Here is a 25,209-nt window from a genome sequence, read left to right as displayed (position 1 = left end):
TGTGTGTGGTGTATTTTGTTCAGTGGTCTTATTGATGGGACACAATAACACATGTCATCTTGCCTCAGAACGTCAGGCTGTAAAAACAGTGATATTTCCTGAAGATTCCACAAGTTGAATCGCTATTGTCGACACCCAGCAGATAAACTCCTGCACACAGCCGACATGCCTTATGGTGTGTTCCGTCCTTTACTCAACGCATCTCTCCACACAACACTGACTGCAGACAGTAATGAGACAGATTGTACTATAAATGCTTTCAGAAGTCTTTATTGGTCTATATTGCAGTCACACCACAACTGTTGCAGCTGGTTGGCTGTGATATCTTTGGTTGGAGAATTATCCTCTGGATTACTCTATAAACTGAAATACACAAGTTAAATATGCTTCTGTTATATGCCCTAAATATTCCAGAGCAGACCAACTTCAGCTGACTGGTTGAGTCTAGTGAATTTTTTGTTACAAATCCAAATCAAATAATAATTTTCCCCTCAATTGTTAGCCACATGTTATGTGATAAATCACACCTTACCGGTATCTTCCATAAAGTGTAGTACTGACCTTGGGCCCTTGGTCCCGAGTGCGTACTCTGAGTTTATTATTGACCTGAGTTTATTGACCGTGGTCTTGGCCATTTCAGCCCTCTTCTGCGTCGTCCAGCTCATGCTGGATCTTACTGAACTTGGTCAGGTTGAAGTTAGCTTGTTCCTCTTGAGGGAAGTGGACAAAGTGAGAGATCAGAGAGAGCAGGTAACTAGATCATACCACTGCAGGTAATTTGGAAACAGACCCACATTCCATACAGTAACACAACAGTAAACTGGAAGTGGTATGGGGACTTAGCGCTTCCTCAGCCTGCCTCTTGTAGCTCTTCACCTTGGCTTGCAGCTTGTCTATGAGCTGCTGCAGACTAGCCAGGTTCTTCCTGTTCTCTGTCTGCAGGGAAAAACAAACAGCAGGGGGCAGTATGAAGCACTACACCATTACATCATCACTACACCACTACATCATAGAAAAATAATATAATCAGCAATATGATCCATCATTAAGATGATCACTTGAACCTAATGAAGTGCAAAATCATAACATTGGGGAACTGCATGACAGATATCTTCCTATATTTTCCCCATGGCTAATGAAGGTGCTGTGTTTCAGTACCTGGTAGGTGAGTTATTTGATCTTCCTTCATACTTGCAGACACCCTTCTGGAACTCTTGGCTCTTCTTCTGGTGGATATCTCTAACCAAGTAAATTGCTGTGTCCTCTTCGGTTCGTACAGATTCTTGCAAAAGTATTCACCCCCCTTGGCATTTTCTCTATTTTGTTGCATTACAACATGGAGTTGAAATACACTGCTCAAAAAATTAAGGGAACACTTAAACAACACAATGTAACTCCAAGTCAATCACACTTCTGTGAAATCAAACTGTCCACTTAGGAAGCAACACTGATTGACAATCAATTTCACATGCTGTTGTGCAAATGGAATAGACAACAGGTGGAAATTATAGGCCATTAGCAAGACACCCCCAATAAAGGAGTGGTTCTGCAGGTGGTGACCACAGACCACTTCCTATGCTTCCTGGCTGATGTTTTGGTCACTTTTGAATGCTGGCGGTGCTTTCACTCTAGTGGTAGCATGAGACGGAGTCTACAACCCACACAAGTGGCACAGGTAGTGCAGCTCATCCAGGATGGCACAACAATGCGAGCTGTGGCAAGAAGGTTTGCTGTGTCTGTCAGCGTAGTGTCCAGAGCATGGAGGCGCTACCAGGAGACAGGCCAGTACATCAGGAGACGTGGAGGAGGCCGTAGGAGGGCAACAACCCAGCAGCAGGACCGCTACCTCCACCTTTGTGCAAGGAGGAGCAGGAGGAGCACTGCCAGAGAACTGCAAAATGACCTCCAGCAGGCCACAAATGTGCATGTGTCTGCTCAAAACGGTCAGAAACAGACTCCATGAGGGTGGTATGAGGGCCCGACGTCCACAGGTGGGGGTTGTGCTTACAGCCCAACACCGTGCGTCCTGCACGGTGTTTGGCATTTGCCAGATTGGCATTTGCCAGAGAACACCAAGATTGGCAAATTTGCCACTGGCGCCCTGTGCTCTTCACAGATGAAAGCAGGTTCACACTGAGCACATGTGACAGACGTGACAGAGTCTGGAGACGCCGTGGAGAACGTTCTGCTGCCTGCAACATCCTCCAGCATGACCGGTTTGGCGGTGGGTCAGTCATGGTGTGGGGTGGCATTTCTTAGGGGGGCCGCACTCCATGTGCTCGCCAGAGGTAGCCTGACTGCCATTAGGTACCGAGATGAGATCCTCAGACCCCTTGTGAGACCATATGCTGGTGCGGTTGGCCCTGGGTTCCTCCTAATGCAAGACCATGCTAGACCTCATGTGGCTGTAGTGTGTCAGCAGTTCCTGCAAGAGGAAGGCATTGATGCTATGGACTGGCCCGCCCGTTCCCCAGACCTGAATCCAATTGAGCACATCTGGGACATCATGTCTCACTCCATCCACCAACGCCACGTTGCACCACAGACTACCTCCAGGAGTTGGCGGATGCTTTAGTCCAGGTCTGGGAGGAGATCCCTCAGGAGACCACCCGCCACCTCATCAGGAGCATGCCCAGGCGTTGAAGGGAGGTCATACAGGCACGTGGAGGTCACACACACTATTGAGCCTCATTGTGACTTGTTTTAAGGACATTACATCAAAGTTGGATCAGCCTGTAGTGTGGTTTTAATTTTGAGTGACTCCAAATCCAGACCTCCATGGGTTGATCAATTTCATTTCCATTGATAATTTGTGTGATTTTGTTGTCAGCACATTCAACTATGTAAAGAAATAAGTATTTAATAAGATTTCCTTTATTCAGATCTAGGATGTGTTATTTTAGTGTTCCCTTTATTTTTTTGAGCAGTGTACATTTTGGAGGGGATTTCATGTAATGGACATACACCAAATAGTCCAAGTTGGTGAAGTGAAATGAAGAAAAGTACTTGTTTAATAAGATCTTGTGCAACCAATTACCTTCAGAAGTCACATAATTTGTGAAATAAATTCCACCTGGATGCATTCTAAGTGTCACATGATCTCAGTATATATTTACACACACACACCTGTTCTGAAAGGCCCCAGAGTCTGCAACACCACTAGGCAAGGAGCTCTCCAAACAGGTCAGGGACAAAGTTGTGGAGAAGTACAGATCAGGGTTGGGTTCCAAAAAAATATCAGAAACTTTGAACATTCCACAGAGCACCATTAAATCCATTATTAAAAAATGGAAAGAATATGACACCACAACAAACCTGTCAAGAGAGGGCTGCCCACCAAAAACTCACGGACCAGGCAATGATGGCATTAATCAGAGAGGCAACAAAGAGACCAAAGATAACCCTGAAGGAGCTGCAGAGCTCCAAAGCGGAGATTGGAGTATCTGTCCATAGGACCACTTTAAGCCTTACACCCCACAGAGCTGGTCTTTGCGGAAGAGTGGCCAGAAAAAAAAACAAGCAAACATGTTTGGTGTTCGCAAAAAGGCATGTGGGAGACTCCCCAAACATATGGAAGAAGGTACTCTGGTCAGATGTGCTTTTTGGCCATCAAGAAAAATGCTGTCTGGCGCAAACCCAACACCTCTCATCACCCCGAGAACATCATCCCCACAGTGAAGCACGGCCGCTTTCAAGGAGTGGGACACTAATCCGGATGCTTATAAGAAATCCCATAATGCCCTCAGACGAACCATCAAACAAGTAAAGCGTCAATACAGGATTAAGATTGAATCCTACTCCACCGGCTCTGACGCTTGTCGGATGTGGCAGGGCTTGAAATCTATTAAGAACTACAAAGGGAAACCCAGACATGAGCTACCCAGTGACGCAAGCCTACCAGACGAGCTAAATGCCTTTTATGCTCGCTTTGAGGCAAGCAACACTGAAGCATGCACGAGAGTACCAGCTGTTCTGGATTACTGGGTGATAACACTCTTTAAACAGGTCAACATTCACTAAGCCGCGGGGCCAGATAGATTACCGTGACGTGTACTCAAAGCATGCTCGGACCAACTGGCAAATGTCTTCACTGACATTTTCAACCTCTCACTGACTGAGTCTGTAATACCTGCATGTTTCAAGCAGACCACCATAGTGTCTGTGCCCAAGGAAGCGAAGGTAACCTGCCTAAATGATTACCACCCCGTAGCACTCACGTCGGTAGCCATTAAGTGCTTTGAAAGGCTGGTCATGGCTCACATCAACAGCATCATCCCGGGTACCCTAGGACCCACTCCAATTCGCATACTGCCCCAACAAACACATCCACAGATGACGCAATCTCAATTGCATTCCACACTGCCCTTTCCCACCTGGACAAAAGGAACACCTATGTGAGCATGCTGTTCATTGACTATAGCTCCCACGAAGCGCATCACTAAGCTAAGTACCCTGCAACTAAACACCTCCCTCTGCAACTGGATCTTGGACTTCGACCGGCCGCCCCCCCCCAGTGGTAAGGGTAGGCAACAACACGTCTGCCACGCTGATCCTCAACACTGGGGCCCCTCAGGGGTGTGTGTACTTAGTCCCCTCCTGTACTCCCTGTTCACCCACGACTGTGTGGCCAAACATGACTTCAACACTGTCATTAAGTTTGCTGACGACAACAGTGGTAGGCCTGATCACCGACAATGATGAGACAGCCTATAGGGAGGAGGTCAGAGACTGGCAGTGTGGTGCCAGGACAACAACCTCTCTGTCAATGTGAGCAAGACAAAGGAGCTGATCGTTGACTAAATGAAAGGCGGGCCAAACAGGTCCCCATTAACATCAATGGGGCTGTTGTGGAGCGGGACGAGAGTTTCAAGTTCCTTGGTGTCCACATCACCAATGAACTATCATGGTCCAAAAACACCAAGACAGTTGTGAAGAGGCCACGACAAAACCTTTCCCTCTCAGGAACTAAAAAGATTTGTCATGGGTCCTGAGATCCTCAAAAGGTTCTACAACTGCAACATTGAGAGCATCCTGCCTGGTTGCATCACTGCCTGGTGTGGCAATTGCTCAGCCCATGACCACAAGGCACTACAAAGGGTAGTGCGTAAGGCCCAGTACATCACTGGGGTTAAGCTGCCTGCCATCCAGGACCTCTACACCAGGCGGTGTCAGAGGAAGGCCTTAAAAATTGGCAAAGACCCCAGTCACCCCAGTCATAGACTGTTCTCTCTACTACCGCATGGTAAGCAGTACCGGAGTGCCAAGTTTTGGACAAAAAGGTTTCTCAACCGTTTTTACCTCCAAGCCATAATCCTCCTGAACAGGTAATCAAATGGCTACCCGGACTATTTGTCTTCAGTCAATTAGTATTTAAACCCTTTGTTATGGCAAGCCTAAGTAAGTTCAGGAGTAAAAATTAGCTTAACAAGTCATTTAGTAAGTTGCACTCACTCTGTGTGCAATAATATTGTGAATGACTACCTCATCTCTGTACCCCACACATACAATTATCTGTAAGGTTCCTCAGTTGAACAGTGAATTTCAAACACAGATTCAACCACAAAGACCTGGGAGATTTTCCAACAAATTAACTTTTTGTCCTGAATACAAAGCGTTATATTTGGGGCAAATTCAACACAACACATCACTGAGTACAACTCAGAGTATTTACTCTGAGCTGCGCTTCGGTAGATTGGTCGTAGATAGAAGGCCAGGTTCTCTTGTCCTCTGAAGAATGTCTAGTTGTGAACTGGAACGTAGTAGAATGGATACTCTGTCCGTCCTCTCCTAGCCCACGTTTACAGCTGCTGTTGCTAATGCAACGGCTAGGAAGTATCACTTCTTTAGTGAATAAGAGTTCAAAGTTCATACCAAGTTGCCATACTTCAAGCCCATGCTATGTTCTGGCTGGTATAGTCGAAATTCATCCTTTCGGCGTGTTGATCGACATCTTCACGTTGAAATTCGATGCTAATTTTGTTAGGTTCTTGTCGTTCAACCAGAGCTCACCCTGAGGTTGGCTTAGTTCTGTAGGTGATCTTTGTCCTTTCAACGTGGGGACCGCAAGTCCTCATGTCCTTGGAACAGAAAGTTGAATTTTCGTCAACGGGTTTATATAGTGGTAAAAGAAGGGCATGTTTCATAGTTTACAACCAATGTTGTAAACATTGGAGTGTGCTGTTCTATCTTGCTGGTGCAGCATATATCCCACTAGCTAAATATCCATGTCGTCATCCATCCACGATTCCATGAAACATAGGATATTTCAGTTTTTGATGTCCCGTTGGTAGGATATTCGTGATCGTACCTTGTCTAGTTTATTGTCCAATGATAGCACATTGGTGAGTAGTATTGACTGTAACGGCCACTGAGCCACCTCAGCGTTGGCCTTGGATAGGGTTCGCTGCAGGTCAGCCTTGGCCTCCTGCTCCTCGTCATACTGTTCCCTCAGCAGGTCACAGTCATGGCAGGAGGACTGGAAAGCATGGCCCAGGGCGCTCTATGTCTGAAGACAATGATAGTGGAGATAGCGCCAAGATGGTGGAAGGAGGTAAGGTCAGTCGTACTTTTAAGCACAACAACTAGGTGGTGTATGTATATTGAGATGGTTATACACATTCATTTTGCTACCAGACTGATGCTGGAACCAGGAATACTATTATTCCCAATCCCATTCATTTCCATGTCATTCCCAATTCTGAATAAGCACTCCACTACAGAATAGGGCTGCTGACATGGAATGTTGGACTGAAGGAATGCTTGGTGCGCTGCAGCTGAGTGACCACGGCTTCCCGCTCCTCCAGCTTTCTGCCAAGCTACAGGGATGAGGGAGAGGGTGGGAGACCAGTCAGTCAGAGAAGGGGGATTTTAAAATGGAACCTTTAGTTTTACACATTCTGTCTCTATAATACTCTAGGACAGGGCCTCACCACAGTCGGCCTGAGTGCGGGCTCTCTGGGAGTTGGTGTCATTGTTCTACTTCTGGTGCTCATCCACCTTGTCCTTGGCCTCGCCTTTCTGGTTCTCATACAGACGACACATCTTCTCAGCATCAGCCTGGAAATACAAGTGGGATCAGCTGCAGAACCAGCCCACATATACTTGACATACTTCTGAACAGGTGTGTGTATGCTCATCTCTCTACCTTGCTCTTGGAGAGCTGTTCCACGTTGGATCGTTCGCCTCCATCTTGGCATCACCCAGCTGCTCCTCCACCTTGGCAAAGGACGCCCAGTCAGACTACAGCTCCTCGATACGAACCTGGGAGAAGACATGGGCATAGACGAAGAGATCAATGGATATTTTCAGCATTATATTATATTCATGAGAAATTGCTGTTAGTATTTCTAGACCCGGTTGTACATTCATACCTGTTATTCCTTGATCTTTTTCTGGAGCTGAATGGTCAAGGCTTGTTCATCTTCAATCTTGGTGGTGATCTGGTTAATTTCAAAGTCTTTCCTGATTCGAAAGAAGAGTAGATTACATTAATATTTTTTAATTGATCATTGACCAGAGAACTGATCAGTCTTCAATCAAGTAGATTGTTCTCACTTGGTCAGCTTCTATTGAAGTTGCTGCTTGTCATTCTGCAGGTCCATGACAGACAAAAATGACCTTTTGCAACATGGTCAGGCACTTCCTGTCAGAGTTGTGAATGTGTGCGTGAGTGAGTGCAGGGCCATGGCCAGGCAGGGTGTCGGGGGTAGCAGGGTGAATGGGTGGTCGCTGTGGTATGAGTATGATTGCATTTCAAACGTGACTCTGTGCTCATTGCCTCTCAAACGTGAGCGTCTCTGTGTTTATTTAGAAACTAAAGCCCTCTGTTAGACAACAGGCTATAATCCTCTGTCACCCACCACATATCCCATCTATGTGCTCACTTAGAACTGCAGGCGCCTGGAACAAAAGAGGCTAGAGGCCACGGGGCAGGCGGGGGTACTTTTAGTGTGGGCCCGAGCAGCTGCTACTTGACACATGTCGCCACCTGGCTCTAAGGACACCATCAGCATTGTTTAATTTAGGAAGAGCAGAGAGGGGAGAGGGGTGGGGACGAGTGGGGAAGAATGTGTGAGCGAGGGGGGAATGGGGTCAAAATTAACATGGGGCCACACACTTGCACAGCAACCATACATGAACAAGCACACGCCTCACACACACTGCTAACATTGCATACCACACATACAAGACCATGAGAGTGTGCACAAAGGTATAATATATCACAAACTGAAAGGTGCGCGTGATCACATTACTATTGAACCTGCTGGAGGAAGCTGGTTTGAAGTTGGTTTGTTTTCACTGATGTCTTTATATTCCTATGAAGTGTTCCGGAATTGTTCCATTATGATGTGACAACACTCCTGCACTCCAAAGAGATAATACAGTACCTCCCCAATAGTCTAGGACAACGGACTTCATTTAGGTACTTTACTAGAGCAAATTAAGCCATGATCTGTTACCTTCTCGCCATCACATTCTGGAGCTCTATCCTCCGCTGACAGTCTGGAGCAGTGTGAGGACCTTGGCCAGACGCTCATCCCTCATCTCCTCCAGCTGCCCCAGCAGACCTGCCTTAAATGTGTTAAATAACACCTAGAGAAGGATAACCCCATCCAGACCCAGTCAGGAAGATCACATACTGTGCCTTGCAAGAGTATTCATCCCCCTTGGCGTTTTTTCTATTTTGTTGCATTACAACCTGTAATTTAATTTAATTTTTATTTGGATTTCATGTAATAGACATACACAAAATAGTCCAAATTGGTGAAGTGAAATGAAGAAAATTACTTGTTTCAAAAAGAAAATAATGGAAAAGTGGTGCGTGCATATGTATTCACCCCTTTGCTATGAAGCCCTGAAATTAGATCTGGTGCAACCAATTACCATCAGAAGTCATATAATTAGTTAAATAAAGTCTACCTGTGTACAATCTAAGTGTCACACGGTCTCAGTATATATACACCTGTTCTGAAAGATTCCCAGTCTGCAACACCACTAGGCAAGGGGCACCACCAAACAAGTGGCACCATGAAGACCAAGGACCTCTCTAAACAGGTCAGGGACAAAGTTGTGGAGAAGTACAGATCAGGGTTGGGTTAAAAAAAATATCAGACACTTTGAACATCCCACAGAGCACCATTGAATCCATTATTAAAATCTGGAAAGAATATGCCAAGAGAGGGCCAGACACCAAAACTCATGGACCAGGCAAGGAGAGCATTAATCAGAGGGGAAACAAAAAGACCAAAGATAACCCTGAAGGAGCTGCAAAGCTCCACAGCGGAGATTAGAGTATCTGTCCATAGGACCACTTTAAGCTGTACACTCCACAGAGCTGTGCTTTATGGAAGAGTGTCCAGAAAAAAGCCATTGCTTAATGAAAAAAATAACACGTTTGGTGTTCGCAAAAAGGTATGTGGGAGACTCCCCAACCATATGGAAGAAGGTACTCTGGTCAGATGAGACTAAAATGTAGCTTTTAGGCCATCAAGGAAAACACTTTGTCTGGCGCAAACCCAACACATCTCATCACCCTGAGAACACCATCCCCACAGTGAAGCATGGTGGTGGCAGCATCATGCTGGGGGGATGTTTTTCATCAGCAGGGACTGGGATACTGGTCAGAATTGAAGGAATGATGGATGGAGCTAAATACAGGGCAATTCTTGAGGGAAACCTGTTTGAGTCTTCCAGAGATTTTAGACTGGGACGGAACGGAGGTTCACCTTAACAGCACAATGACCCTAAGCATACTTCTAAAGCAACACTTGAGTGGTTTAAAGGGAAACATTTAAATGACTTGGAATGGCCCAGTCAAAGCCCAGACCTCAATCCAATTGAGAATCTGTGGTATGACTTAAAGATTGCTGTACACCAGCGGAATCCATCCAACTTCAAGGAGCTGAAGCAGTTTTGCCTTGAAGAATGGGCAAAGTCCCATTGGCTAGATGTGCCAAGCTTATAGAGACATACCCCAAGAGACTTGTAGCTGTAATTGCTACAAAAGGAGGCTCTACAAAGTATTGACTTGAGGGGGTGAATAGTTATGCATGCTGAAGTTCTTTTTTGTGTTATTTCTTGGGGGTTTTTCACCCAAAAATATTTTGCAGCTTCAAAGTGGTAGTCATGTTGTGGAAGTCAAATGATACAAACCCCCACAAAAAAATATATATTTTATTTCCAGGTTGTAAGGCAACAGAATAGGAAAAATGCCAATGGGGAAATACTTTAGCAAGCCACTGTACAACTTCATTTGCCTATAGATCCAATGTGTGTTTATGTGATTAATTGACCAAAAACACATATAAACCCTCAGTCTTCTACCTTAGTATGTCCAAACTTGTACTGGTTGTGGTCGACCTCGAGGGACCCGAGCAGTTTCTCTGTTGCTTTCCTGCTGTCCACAAACGCATCATCAGCGATGGCATGTGGGTTCATGATGTGATAGCTGAGAGTAAAAAGAAAACATTGTATTGTATATGATTGATTCCAAATGTATTTTATGTGTGTGTGTTGTGGGAATTAAAGTGTGTTATCACACTCACCACTGTTTGAACTCTGCGTAGATTATGTGGTTTGGAAATCCCTTCCTGCAGATCCTGACACCCACCAGCAAACCTTTCCAGCGAAGCTGGTGCAGCTTCAAGAAGGCATCCATGATCACTGCAGAGGACCGGGGCAGAGGGGGTTATCAATCAGAGAGAAGACGCTCTCTGGAGCACTTACAGTAAATAACATATGTTCCTACGATTTCCTTGGCACTCAGATTTAATTCGATCTCAGTTGAATGCTATACCTGGAGTCTTTGTCTCGTTGAGGATAAGGCTAAGGACAAAGTGAGTGCAACAGAGGTTAGTCATCAGCTTGTTCAGATTCTTATTCAGAGCGACATAAAGTAAGTGCATTCATCTATGTCACGCCCTGATCTGTTTCATCTGTCCTTGTGCTTGTGCTCGTCTCCACCTCCTCCAGGTGTCGCCGATCTTCCCCACTTATCCCCTAGGTAGTTTGTCTGGTCTTGTTTGTTCAAGCCTACCAGCGTTTTGTCTCAGCTCCTATTTTTCCCCAGTGTCTTTTTTTCACCCTCCTGGTTTTTGACCCTTGCCTGTCCTGACCATGTACCTGCCCACCTGACCACTCGGCCTGTCCCTGACTCTGAGCCTGCCTGCCGTCCTGTACCTTCGCTCCACCTCTGGATTACCGACCTCTGTGATAAAATAATTTCTATGTTTAAAGATAATGATTAAATAATTCCACTCTGAAAACATATAATTGTATGAAATGTATTAGAATCATAAAACTATAATCTGATGATGTGTGTAGTTTTAGTCAGAATTAGAACAAGGACATTTCGATCCTTTTTAGTATCTAAGCAGGGTGCAAGTGGGAAACAAATGATAAGAGGAGCTATCTACAGATGAGTTGTACTACTGTGTTCCTTACAGGACATGCTGTCTCCACCCGTGGAGGGGAGAAACTGTTAGGTTTGCAGAAAATTGTGAAACATGTTGCAGATTAAAGAAACAATGTATCTATGTAGTGGAAAAACACAGACTGTCTGAGCAAGGCGTAGCTTAAGATTTGAACTTGTTTGTGTGTGTTATAAAGACTGTGTTTGCCTTTTTGATTTTAGAACGTTCTCTGAATAAACTGTACTAACCTTTTGCATAAGCTGAGTCTTTGCCTAATTCTTATTATACCCATGGTCTTACAAACCTCGGGGATTGGTCAAAGTTATTGATTGTTAGTTATTATCATTGGGATTGAAAATTCTCGTGACAGCTTGGTCCTTCGAGACGGATTTCAATACCTGTTTTCTGTCCTCCCATGGGAGCGCTGAAAACCGTGCACGGACGGATCAGACATCCGTATGTTAAAGACCTGACCTCTGGAAATTGAGGTTCCATTCCAGGCCGGTGGCAAACAGGTACGCGACAGAAAGCGGTGACGAAATCCAACCAACATTGAAACCTCAGCTGTAAAAAATAAGGTCGGTGCTTTATATTTAGAGATATATAGGTGGCAGGTTAGAGCGTTGGACTAGTAACCGGAAGGTTGCAAGTTCAAACCCCCGAGCTGACAAGGCTACAAATCTGTCGTTCTGCCCCTGAACAGGCAGTTAACCCACTGTTCCTAGGCTGTCATTGAAAATAAGAATTTGTTCTTAACTGACTTGCCCAGTTAAATAAAGGTTAAAAAAAAAATATCTGTATGATTGCATTAAATGAGGTAAAGTATTTTAAGGGAAAGCAGGATTTAACCGGAGATGATGTATTCTGGGTGTTAGACACTAAAATATCAAAGGATTTTATATCTGGTGACCTGTCTTTAGAATTTTGTGTGGGAGAAAATGTTTTAAAGGGAACCAAGTATTCTGTGCAAATGGAAGATAGGAATCGGGTATAAGTTCAAATAGGAGGAGGGGGGTCCGGAATGACTCCAAGGTATCTGTGGCCACTACCAATATAAACTTGCTAAATGTTGAGACCTTAAATGTAAAATTGGTTGAAAGACATTGGCACAAAAACGTAAATTGGAAGGCGAAATATAATAACAAAATTAGGAGAGAGGAGGTCAGAGACATAATTATATTAATATAGGTCGCCTGTATAAATACGCTTCGGAGGGGATGGTCAGATCTTTAGGAGGCGCACATCTATGGTCTGATTATCCATTGAAGAAAGGAAACCTAATATAGCGGGGTGAGATACGAGATATTAACGAGTCAAAAATCACAAGGAACAACAAAAAAATAGGCTGTTAACTAGGACTTTACCAACCCTGGGATATAGCTTATAGTTGTATACGTGTGAGACCTAATGTCCGATTGAAAGACGCCTCTATAGATAAAGTTTCAAGAACGGAAAAGGCACACACATAGGAGGGACATACACATCAATTGTGAGACACATAGATTGTGAGACGAGATCAGAGTTTTAAAAGCACACACATAGCATAAGAAGATAAGATAGACATATTGATCAGTCAAAAGTCACAAGGAACAACAAAGAATAAGTAGAACTTATGGTTGTAGGAACATCAAAAGTCGTGCTATAAATTCACAGACAACACAAAGATTCCTTGATGCCCTTCCAGACTCCCTCTGCCTACCCAAGGACGCCAGAGGACAAAAATCAGTTAACCACCTAACTGAGGATCTCAATCTAACCTTGCGCAATACCCTAGATGCAGTTGCACCCCTAAAAACAAAAAAAATGTCTCATAAGAAACTAGCTCCCTGGTACACAGAAAATACCCGAGCTCTGAAGCAAGCTTCCAGAAAATTGGAACGGAAATGGCGCCACACCAAACTGGAAGTCTTCCGACTAGCTTGGAAGGACGGTACCGTGCAGTACCGTAGAGCCCTTACTGCTGCTCGATCATCCTATTTTTCTAACTTAATTGAGGAAAATAAGAACAATCCGAAATTCCTTTTTAATACTGTCGCAAAGCTAACTAAAAAGCAGCATTCCCCAAGAGAGGATGACTTTCACTTTAGCAGTGATAAATTCATGAACTTCTTTGAGGAAAAGATTATGATTATTAGAAAGCAAATTACGGACTCCTCTTTAAACCTGCGTATTCCTCCAAACCTCAGTTGTCCTGAGTCTGCACAACTCTGCCAGGACCTAGGATCAAGAGAGACGCTCAAGTGTTTTAGTACTATATCTCTTGACACAATGATGAAAATAATCATGGCCTCTAAACCTTCAAGCTGCATACTGGACCCTATTCCAACTAAACTACTGAAAGAGCTGCTTCCTGTGCTTGGCCCTCCTATGTTGAACATAATAAATGGCTCTCTATCCACTGGATGTGTACCAAACTCACTAAAAGTGGCAGTAATAAAGCCTCTCTTGAAAAAGCCAAACCTTGACCCAGAAAATATAAAAAACTATCGGCCTATATCGAATCTTCCATTCCTCTCAAAAATTTTAGAGAAGGCTGTTGCGCAGCAACTCACTGCCTTCCTGAAGACAAACAATGTATACGAAATGCTTCAGTCTGGTTTTAGACCCCATCATAGCACTGAGACGGCACTTGTGAAGGTGGTAAATGACATTTTAATGGCATCGGACCGAGGCTCTGCATCTGTCCTCGTGCTCCTAGACCTTAGTGCTGCTTTTGATACCATCGATCACCACATTCTTTTGGAGAGATTGGAAACCCAAATTGGTCTACACGGACATGTTCTGGCCTGGTTTAGATCTTATCTGTCGGAAAGATATCAGTTTGTCTCTGTGAATGGTTTGTCCTCTGACAAATCAACTGTAAATTTCGGTGTTCCTCAAGGTTCCGTTTTAGGACCACTATTGTTTTCACTATATATTTTACCTCTTGGGGATGTTATTCGAAAACATAATGTAAACTTTCACTGCTATGCGGATGACACACAGCTGTACATTTCAATGAAACATGGTGAAGCCCCAAAATTGCCCTCGCTAGAAGCATGTGTTTCAGACATAAGGAAGTGGATGGCTGCAAACTTTCTACTATTAAACTCGGACAAAACAGAGATGCTTGTTCTAGGTCCCAAGAAACAAAGAGATCTTCTGTTGAATCTGACAATTAATCTTAATGGTTGTACAGTCGTCTCAAATAAAACTGTGAAGGACCTCGGCGTTACTCTGGACCCTGATCTCTCTTTTGAAGAACATATCAAGACCATTTCGAGGACAGCTTTTTTCCATCTACGTAACATTGCAAAAATCAGAAACTTTCTGTCCAAAAATGATGCAGAAAAATTAATCCATGCTTTTGTCACTTCTAGGTTAGACTACTGCAATGCTCTATTTTCCGGCTACCCGGATAAAGCACTAAATAAACTTCAGTTAGTGCTAAATACGGCTGCTAGAATCCTGACTAGAACCAAAAAATTTGATCATATTACTCCAGTGCTAGCCTCTCTACACTGGCTTCCTGTCAAAGCAAGGGCTGATTTCAAGGTTTTACTGCTAACCTACAAAGCATTACATGGGCTTGCTCCTACATATCTCTCTGATTTGGTCCTGCCGTACATACCTATACGTACGCTACGGTCACAAGACGCAGGCCTCCTAATTGTCCCTAGAATTTCTAAGCAAACAGCTGGAGGCAGGGCTTTCTCCTATAGAGCTCCATTTTTATGGAACGGTCTGCCTACCCATGTCAGAGACGCAAACTCGGTCTCAACCTTTAAGTCTTTACTGAAGACTCATCTCTTCAGTGGGTCATATGATTGAGTGTAGTCTGGCCCAGGAGTGGGAAGGTGAACGGAAAGGCTCTGGAGCAACGAACCGCCCTTGCTGTCTCTGCCTGGCCGGTTCCCCTCTTTCCACTGGGATTCTCTGCCTCTAACCCTATTACAGGGGCTGAGTCACTGGCTTGCTGGGGCTCTCTCATGCTGTCCCTGGAGGGGGTGCGTCACCTGAGTGGGTTGATTCACTGTTGTGGTCATCCTGTCTGGGTTGGCGCCCCCCCCCCCCCCTTGGGTTGTGCCGTGGCGGAGATCTTTGTGGGCTATACTCAGCCTTGTCTCAGGATGGTAAGTTGGTGGTTGAAGATATCCCTCTAGTGGTGTGGGGGCTGTGCTTTGGCAAAGTGGGTGGGGTTATATCCTTCCTGTTTGGCCCTGTCCGGGGGTGTCCTCGGATGGGGCCACAGTGTCTCCTGACCCCTCCTGTCTCAGCCTCCAGTATTTATGCTGCAGTAGTTTATGTGTCGGGGGGCTGGGGTCAGTTTGTTATATCTGGAGTACTTCTCCTGTCCTATTCGGTGTCCTGTGTGAATCTAAGTGTGCGTTCTCTAATTCTCTCCTTCTCTCTTTCTTTCTCTCTCTCGGAGGACCTGAGCCCTAGGACCATGCCCCAGGACTACCTGACATGATGACTCCTTGCTGTCCCCAGTCCACCTGGCCATGCTGCTGTTCCAGTTTCAACTGACCTGAGCCCTAGGACCATGCCCCAGGACTACCTGACATGATGACTCCTTGCTGTCCCCAGTCTACCTGGCCATGCTGCTGCTCCAGTTTCAACTTCCACCTGACTGTGCTGCTGCTCTAGTTTCAACTGTTCTGCCTTATTATTATTCGACCATGCTGGTCATTTATGAACATTGAACATCTTGACCATGTTCTGTTATAATCTCCACCCGGCACAGCCAGAAGAGGACTGGCCACCCCACATAGCCTGGTTCCTCTCTAGGTTTCTTCCTAGGTATTGGCCTTTCTAGGGAGTTTTTCCTAGCCACCGTGCTTCTCCACCTGCATTGCTTGCTGTTTGGGGTTTTAGGCTGGGTTTCTGTACAGCACTTTGAGATATCAGCTGATGTACGAAGGGCTATATAAATAAATTTGATTTGATTTGATTTGATTTGTATACGTGTGAGATCTAAATAATATATCAGGATTCATACAAATTTATTTTCTAAAATTCTAGGGAAGATTAACGGGAGGTATTTATCAACATAGGTTAAGGATAATAACGGTACGAGGCACACACATAGAGACTAATAGCACATACACATAGATTGTGAGAAGAAGCATAATAACAATAATAGTAATTGAATAAAAATGGATAGTAAATCCTCTAAGGGGATTACGGTATTAACCGGAAATGAACGATATATGCAGGGAAAAGATAAAAGGAACATCTAATTTGGCCCGAAATGGAGGAAGAAGTACGAATTTGAATGTCGTTTAAATATAGAAACACTGGAATCAATGATCAAACAAATAAATAGAGTATGTGGGGATAAGGCAACAGACAGAAGGGCTTGACACCGCTCGTGTTAGGCTGGCTGAAGCTAGAAAAAACCAGAGGGGGCCAAGAAAAAGGGAGCTACTAAGGAGGAAGAATTAGGTAGCCAGGAGCAGACAGAGAGGACTCCCTCGGCTCCCACAGAGACACCACCTAAACCCAAAGTATACCCCTCCCTGGCAGACCAGGGGTGGAGGGAAAATCCAGATGACGAGGTGGTGGTAATGAAACCGAGGCAGCCAAACCAGGTGCCACCCGTCACATTACCCCCTCCCCCATATGCTGGTCCTCGGGGAGCTGAGGGAGGGAGGGAGGGAGGAAGAGACACAGAAAGGAGGACAGAATTTAGCTACCTTATTGAGAAAGTGGATAGAGGTAGAAAAGGGTGGAGGTGAGAAAAGACAAAGAACTCTGAAGAGAGAAGATAGAGAGGGACCTAAATGTTCAACTGTAGCAAGACAGGACATTTGGCCAAGGAGTGTGAGGAACCATGCATGCACTGCGAGGTGGGCCACAATCACCTAGATAGTAGGGAGAAAAAGGACAGAAAGGATAGGAGAGAGGGTCAAAGGCAAGAACAGAGAGGAAAAGGTCAGGTGCCTACAGCCAGACTCAGAGGAGGAATAGAAAAGAAAGAAGCAGATCACCTAATAGTAACTCTCGAGATAATTGTAGATAAGCATAAATGAGGCTTCAAGGAAAAGAAAAGTAAGAAAGAACAGACAGGAGCAGAATATTTGATCGCTACTCTTGGGGAAATTGCGGGAAACAGCAGGAAAGATTTTTAAAAGAAAAGGAGAAACATGGAGTAGAAAATGGATAGAACCCGAGAACAGAAAGTGCTACAACTGCAATAAAACAGACCACATGGCAGAGGATTGTAAGGCCCCACCAAGGAACAGCAGACAGAGACAGTATAGGGATAGACAGAAAAGGGAACGTAGGCGAATGAGAGAGCGAGAGGAGTAGTAGGAGCAAGAAGGCAAGTGTAGAGAAAGGGTAAGAGAAAGTTTCAAGAAGGATATCAGCAGGGGAAAAATTATGTGCGTGTGAGACCTAATAACTTATCAAAAGTCACAATAGTAATTATTCCTAAATTCAGAGTAGGAGATAGAGAGTGAAAAAAGTCAAGAGAGGAAAGGAAAAGAGAAGATAAGGGGACATACAGAGAGCAAGAGAGAGGCAGAGACAACGAGAGAGAAAGGAGAATCATCGCTGAAGAAATGTCTGGACCTTTAAATTAGGGCTATTTTCTGGGAATTGACTCGGCAGTACGTGCCTGATTTTACGACTACAGACAATTATAAATAGGGTTATTTGCGAGGAGTCTCCGGTTTTTCAATAGCGTTGGTGGTCCAGTGGTAGAATTCTTTCCTGGCAAGTGGGAGTCTTGGGTTTGAATCCCAGCCTATGCACCAATTGACTAAAATCTGTGTTTCTGATTGTAATTCAACTATTGCCTGGAAAGATACGGTTTTTAGTGTTTGTTTAAGATATTGAACGTTTTAATAGCTTGTTTAGGTTCAATTGAAAGACCAATTAATTCTAAATAATAGGGAGGCAATTTCGATATAATACGTTGTCTGTTGCCTAAATGGTCTGCTGGAATAACGTATTTAGAATGGAGTCGTATTTAAATCACTGAATCATAGAAGAGACAGTTACTTAAATCTAATGAATTCTAAATAATAGCGGAGAGGTAATTGCGATAGAGTTGTGCCCACCGAAATGTGTTTTTTTTCTTATGAATTGACTGAAGTATGTTATAAATTTGGCGATTTACATGTTACATTTAAGTCTTGGACATTTCATAAGGGTGAAGCCGAAAGAGAAGGGAAAGTTGTAAAGTTTGGTTTTACTCTTACGATAGAGGTAAGGCAGAACGTTGTTTGAATAGGGGTTATGCTTTCGCCTACTGGAAAGAATAGGTGAGTTTGTCATGCTCGCTGGGCTATATTTGTCTGTAAGGGATTCAGGTCTGAATAGTTAAAAGTTTTACGATTCGTGATAGATTCTGATTATTGTTTATTTTTTTGTTTTATTGTTTAGGTAATACCAGTGAATTTGAGCAGGAAGTTAAAGTATTCTAACATGATCAGTTTCCATTACGTAGAACAAAAAGGAGATTAACTGAAGGTGCTTTTCATTAAGGGAACTAATACAGTCATCTCTCATGGAGGACCTTGTGGATCTTTTTTAAATGTTTTATTTCACCTTTATTTTACTAGGCAAGTCAGTTAAGAACAAATTCTTATTTTCAATGACGGCCTAGAAACAGTGCCTGTTAAGGGGCAGAAGGACAGATTTGTACATTGTCAGCTCAGGAATTCGAACTTGCAACCTTTCGGTTACTAGTCCAACGCTCTAACCACTAGGCTACCCTGCCGCCCATAAGGTTTGGGTTTTCTGTTCAACAAAACAAATGATTGGAGGGACAATGGAATTATCATTATTATTAGGTTTTGTTTGTGGTCAACTTTTGGGTTTCTGAATCGGTGTAGTATAATGAAATGCTGACCAAGTGGTTGTATTTTTTCTGGGAAAAGGAGTGTTTCATTGTCTCTGTTTGGAATGTTTCCTAAAGTCACAATATTTTTAAAGGGGTACACACACACATGGAATTTTAAAAGTTTTATTTTCTGATTTTTGATCTCTATCGTGGCTTTCCTTTGTGGTCTGATCAGCCTCATGGGAGGGCCATTTGGATAGTGAATTTAAGGTAATTTGTAATACCGATTTTAAGGTAATTTGTGTAATTGATAATTATGATGGACTTTATAGTTCTTTGACATATTTGTAATTTGAACCAATGAGAAGAAAGATAGGGAATAACCTTTGACTAAGGGTAGACTTCCTTAAGTCTCTCTTCCTATGGCCATAAGGTTACAATCATTTTTCTTTGCGGAGGGTTTCAGAGTAGTGATTTTGATCTGATTATGTTATTTGAATTTTTGTTTTATCTTTTGATCAGTAGTAGTATTTTTATACAATACTTTCATGGAGGGTTATGGGTTAAAAATGGGGAAAAGGTGGGTTAATAAAAAACTGTCAAGGTTATTTTGAAACCCCCAAGATTTTGGCTAGCAAAAAAATCTAGCAAAGTTTTATTTTCCCTTAGGTAATCAGCTGTTGTATGCAGTGTAAGAAATTTAACACAACAAGGCTGTGAAATTGATATAATAGTATTATGATATTTTATTGTTGAATACGGTTATAAAGTTAGCAAGAATAAGGTTAATAATATTATTATATTCTAAGCCAAGAGGACAGGGATATATGACATCTGTGGTGATTCAGGATCATTGAGAGTATCGAGATAAACTTTATCAACTAGGTAATAATCTTAGAGATTACGACCATAGACATGTTGATTTTTCTAAAAATCCATGAGTGCAGACAGGGAGACAGTGAGACATTTAGACAATATTTGGAAACAACCCATATTTGATACTGACTGTTATAAGAAAGAGCAACAGACAGATAGAAGGAAGGGCAGATGGAGAAACCCTCCCCCACACTGCTAAAACCTTGATCACTTGGGAGTAGCATGAGGAGAGAAGTGAGACAGAATGGGTAGATAACAGTTACTGAGTGGAGACCAGCATAGTTAAAATATAACCAGGATTAGATGGCGGAGTGTAAGGCTCTCCCGAGAAATGGGGGACAGAAATAATACCGTGACTAATACCGTGACAGACAGAAGGATATTTAGGATATTAATTCATAGAGAGACTGTCAGCTCCATTGGTTTTAAAAATATGAAAAGTTAGGAGAGGAGGCAGGTATTTTATTTTTTATTTTAAGTGTATGGTTAGTAAATTAACTAGGAAGAGATATGATGGTTTTGTTGGAAGTAGTTATTACCCTAACTAAAAGGGGAATGAAAGCTTAGTTGGTTTCAGGAACTAAGGTGTTAGACACTGAACCATTGGCCAGAAATTATTCTGCACAGCAGGCCAAATAGTAGCATTGACTAAAGCCTGAGAAATAAGAAAGGAGAGAAAGGTTACTATTTACACAGACAAGCACATAGGCATTTAAAACCATAAGAAGCAGCACAGATACATCTTAAAGAAGATAAGACACTTGACAGAGAATTGTTACAGGATAGCCAAGAACGAACGCCCCAGGGAGAATTGGACATGTGGAAAATGAAAGGGCTGATCCTACAAGATAAGGTCTGACATAAGGATAATTTACTAAACTTACCAAAGTCATTGTTTAGATATGCAGCAATATTGACACATGGGCAGAGCCAGGTGTCAACAGGGAGGAAGTATGGTAGAGCAGTTTAGGAAACACTGCAGGTTAGGAAAGACTTAGTGCCTAGAGGATAACTACTTAATAACCTCTTGGAACTCCCTCTCCCGGATCCGGGAGAATTGTCATCAACTGACACTAATTAGCATAACGCAACGGACAAAAAATATTACTAGAAAATATTCATATTCATGAAATCACAAGTGAAATATATTGAAACACAGCTTAGCCTTTTCTTAATCACCCTGTCATCTCAGATTTTGAAATGATGCTTTACAGCCAAAGCAAGACAAGCATTTGTGTTTTATCGATAGCCTAATTTATCGATAGCCTAGCATAGCATTATGCCTAGCTAGCAGCAGGCAGCTTGGTCACGAAAATCAGAAAAGCAGTCAAATTAAATAGTTTACCTTTGATGAGCTTCGGATGTTTTCACTCACGAGACTCCCAGTTAGACAGCAAATGTTCATTTTGTCCCATATTGCCGAAACACCTCCGTTTGTACTTCACGTTTGGTTGAGAAATCCACCGGAAACTGCGATCACGACAATACCGAAAAATATTCCAAATTAGATCCATAATATCGACAGAAACATGGCAAACGTTTTTTATAATCAATCCTCAAGGTGTTTTTCAAATATCTATTCGATAATATATCAACCGGGACAGGTGGCTTCTTAGTAGGAAAGAGAGAAACAATGGCCGCATGTTGTCATTCAGGCTAATTTTTCAAAATAAAAGCCTGAAACTATGTATTGTGACACTAGACACATTAGGGAAGCCATAGAAAAAGGAATATGGTTGATATCTCATTCACTGCTCAATAGGGACGCATAGGAACGCAGAGCTTTCTAAATAAGAGTCCCTTCCTGATTGGATTTTTCTCAGGCTTTTGCCTGCAATATCAGTTCTGTTATACTCACAGACAATATTTTTACAGTTTTAGAGTGTTTTCTATCCTAAGCTGTCAATGATATGCATATTCTAGCATCTTGTCCTGACAAAATAGCCTGTTTACACTGGGAACGTTATTTTTCCAAAAATGAAAATAGTGCCCCCTAGTTTCAACAGGTTTTAATGGCCTAGAGGATAACTACTTAAAAAAATGTTTGTAGAATATCCACTCCAACATTTGGAAATAGACTTCATTGAACTATTCCGAAGTGAGGGAAAGAAGAGGTGTTTAACAATAATAGATAAGTATATTAAACGGGTGTTCCTTACAGGACATGCTGTCTCCACCCGTGGAGGGGAGAAACTGTTAGGCTTGCAGAAAATTATGAAACGTTGCAGATTAAAGAAACAATGTATCTATGTAGTGGGAAAACGCTGACTGTCTGAGCAAGTCGTAGCTTAAGATTTGAACTTGTTTGTGTGTGTTATAAAGACTGTTTGCATTTTTGATTTTAGAACATTCTCTGAATAAACTGTATTTTCCTTTTGCATAAACTGAGTCTTTGCCTAATTATTATTATACCCATGGTTTTACAAACCTCGGGGATTGGTCAAAGCTATTGATTGTTAGTTATTATCAATGGGATTGAAAATTCTCGGTACCCTCTGCCTGACGCTGAGCTTGCCTGTCGTCCTGTACCTTGACCTCTACTCTGGATTATCAACCCCTGCCTGCCTTGACCTGTCGTTTGCTTGCCCCTGCACTTGGGTCTTACCTTGATTCCTGATAATCTAGGTGAGACAACCACATATCACAGTCAAATATACAGGATACAAACATTACATTTCAGCAAAACAATGGATATATAGCGTTTTGCAAAAAAACATTTTCATACACATCTAAAATCTATTAATTAAAAGTCTGAGAATAAGAATATTTTACAAACATATGAAGGTACCCATAAGCAATACTTTCTGATGAATAAATACAAATGAGAAAAATGTGTGGATATAGCGTTTTCAAAATAAACGAGTCAATATCTAAGTTCTTGCTGCAGTTAATGAAAATATGCTCTCCCTCACTCCTTCAGTTGTTGTGCACAGCTGCAGCTCATCCATTGACTTCAGGGAGGAAACCGTATGTGATGCATATGAGAGTGGAGCCAGCAGCGACTTAAAGTGATGTTCATGTGATCATTTCCCTAAACATCACTACAAGTCTTAACTGTCTCCTTCTCAGCACAGGATAGATGATCTCTCAATGTAGAATCAGCTTCACTGCCTAACTGTCCTTTCTGCTTGTTTATTCAACTGTAATACTTGTATAATTTCACTGTCTACTAGATAAAGTATAAACTAGCATGATTGCATTATATTAGCTATATGAAATGCTTTGCGAGCAACTTGCCAACAGAGGAAGTTGTCCCTCTCACTTTACGTAGCTGTGACACACTGGGATGAGGCAGCCTTCTTCCTCTTCTTCTTGCCTCCAGTCATTTGGTCTGAGTCAGAGCCAACATAGTTCTTATAGAGGCAGGCCAGCAGCTTGTTGGAGGGCTTCTGGAAGCACAACACCACCGTCTTATTCAACAGGTCATTGTTTTATCCAAGCAGCCAATGATGTTGTACAGTACCTGGAGTGTCAGGATAACGTCTTAAAAATGTCTGTTTTCATATGGAGTACAATATAATTACAATGCACCCTGTAGCAGAAAACACATGGTTTTCTGGTATAGAAATGAGATACTTGGGGTACCACAAAATCCTGCTCTGCTTTTACTGAATATCACTGATATTGATGGATTGGGAAGCTCATGTGGCTAAAAGTTGCTCTAACTACTGTCAAAAGAGTCATATTGAGAGTTGTGGGTGAAAAACGAAACCTATACTGTTTGTCTGCATTGCTTGCTGTTTGGGGTTTTAGGCTGGGATTCTGTATAAGCACTTTGACATCTGCTGATGTTAAAATGGCATTATAAATACATTTGATTTGATTGCTTTGTGCCAATTGTATTGTTAAGAAACAATAAACTTCAATTGAAAAAAATATTATTACTTCGCTAAGACATGTCATTATGGAAGTTGTATCAAATAACACTATCTAAAGTAATACAATAGTATACCATTGTAACATACTTACCACTTCAGTGTGGTGCATCAGCTCATAGTGGGCCTTGTACTTGCGCTTCTTATCAGGTTGTGGCTTCTGGAAGTTAGCTGACTTTCCAATATGGTTGTCGTAAAACTTGGCTTTAAAGTTGTTGTCTGTCGCCTTGGGGAACAAATCCAATCCATTTTTATTGGTCACATACACATGGTTAGCAAATGTTATTGCGAGTGTAGAGAAACGCTTGTGATTCTAGTTCCGACAGTGCAGCAATATCTAACAAGTGATCTAACAATTGCACAACTACCTAATACACACAAATCTAAGTAAAGGAATGGAATAAGAATATATACATATAAATATATGGATGAGCAGTGACCGAGTGGCATAGGCAAGATGCAATAGATGGTATAGAATACAGCATATACATATGAGATGAGTAATGCCAGATATGTAAACATTCAAGTGGAATTATTAAAGTGACTAGTGATCCATTTATTAAAGTAGCCAATGATTTGTATGTAGGCAGCAGCCTCACTGTGTTAGTGATGGCTGTTTAATAACAGTCTGATGGCCTTGAGATAGAAGCTATTTTTCAGTCTCTCGGTCCCAGCTTTGATGCCCCTGTACTGACCTCGCCTTCTGGATGGTAGAGGGGTGAACAGGCTCGGGTGGTTGTTGTCCTTGATGATCTTTTTGGCCTTCCTGTGACATGCACTCATCTTCAAGGATGGACATGATCCCACAGGGGCTGGAGAAACAAGGCTCAACTTAACATACAGTACAGATAGTGAATCTGAGATGCATCATGCAATCAAATGCAGTACAATACATAAAACAAATCCTGCAAACAGATACAGATTCTTATCATAAAACATACCAGCAAGCAAACACATCCTTAGGTTCAATACCTCATCTGAGGTGGGATGTCAGTGCAATGTCTTTGAGAAGTGGTTGTTCCCCATACCTTCTCTATGAGGTCAATGCCAGCCAGTTAGGAAGTTAAAGTGTGGTCGCAAATGGGTCTTCCAAATGGATAATGACCCCAAGCATACTTCCAAAGTTGTGGCAAAATGGCATAAGGACAACAAAGTCACGGTAATGGAGTGGCCATCACAAAGCCCTGACCTCAATCCTATAGAAAATGTGTGGTCAGAACTGAAAAAGCATGTGTGAGCAAGGAGGCCTACAAACCTGACTCACTTACACCAG

At 42.7% G+C, this 25,209-nt stretch overlaps 1 pseudogene; it reads right to left on the bottom strand.

The window, feature by feature from the left end:
- Positions 1-5,606: 5,606 nt before the first annotated feature.
- On the bottom strand, positions 5,607-24,735 carry LOC116355265 (myosin-7B-like; annotated as a pseudogene).
- Positions 24,736-25,209: the final 474 nt, after the last annotated feature.

The sequence above is a fragment of the Oncorhynchus kisutch genome, linkage group LG1 (assembly GCF_002021735.2).
Source record: "Oncorhynchus kisutch isolate 150728-3 linkage group LG1, Okis_V2, whole genome shotgun sequence".
Lineage (NCBI taxonomy): Eukaryota > Metazoa > Chordata > Actinopteri > Salmoniformes > Salmonidae > Oncorhynchus > Oncorhynchus kisutch.
Note: the sequence above shows the minus strand (reverse complement) of the source record. Positions and strands in the feature narration are given on the sequence as shown.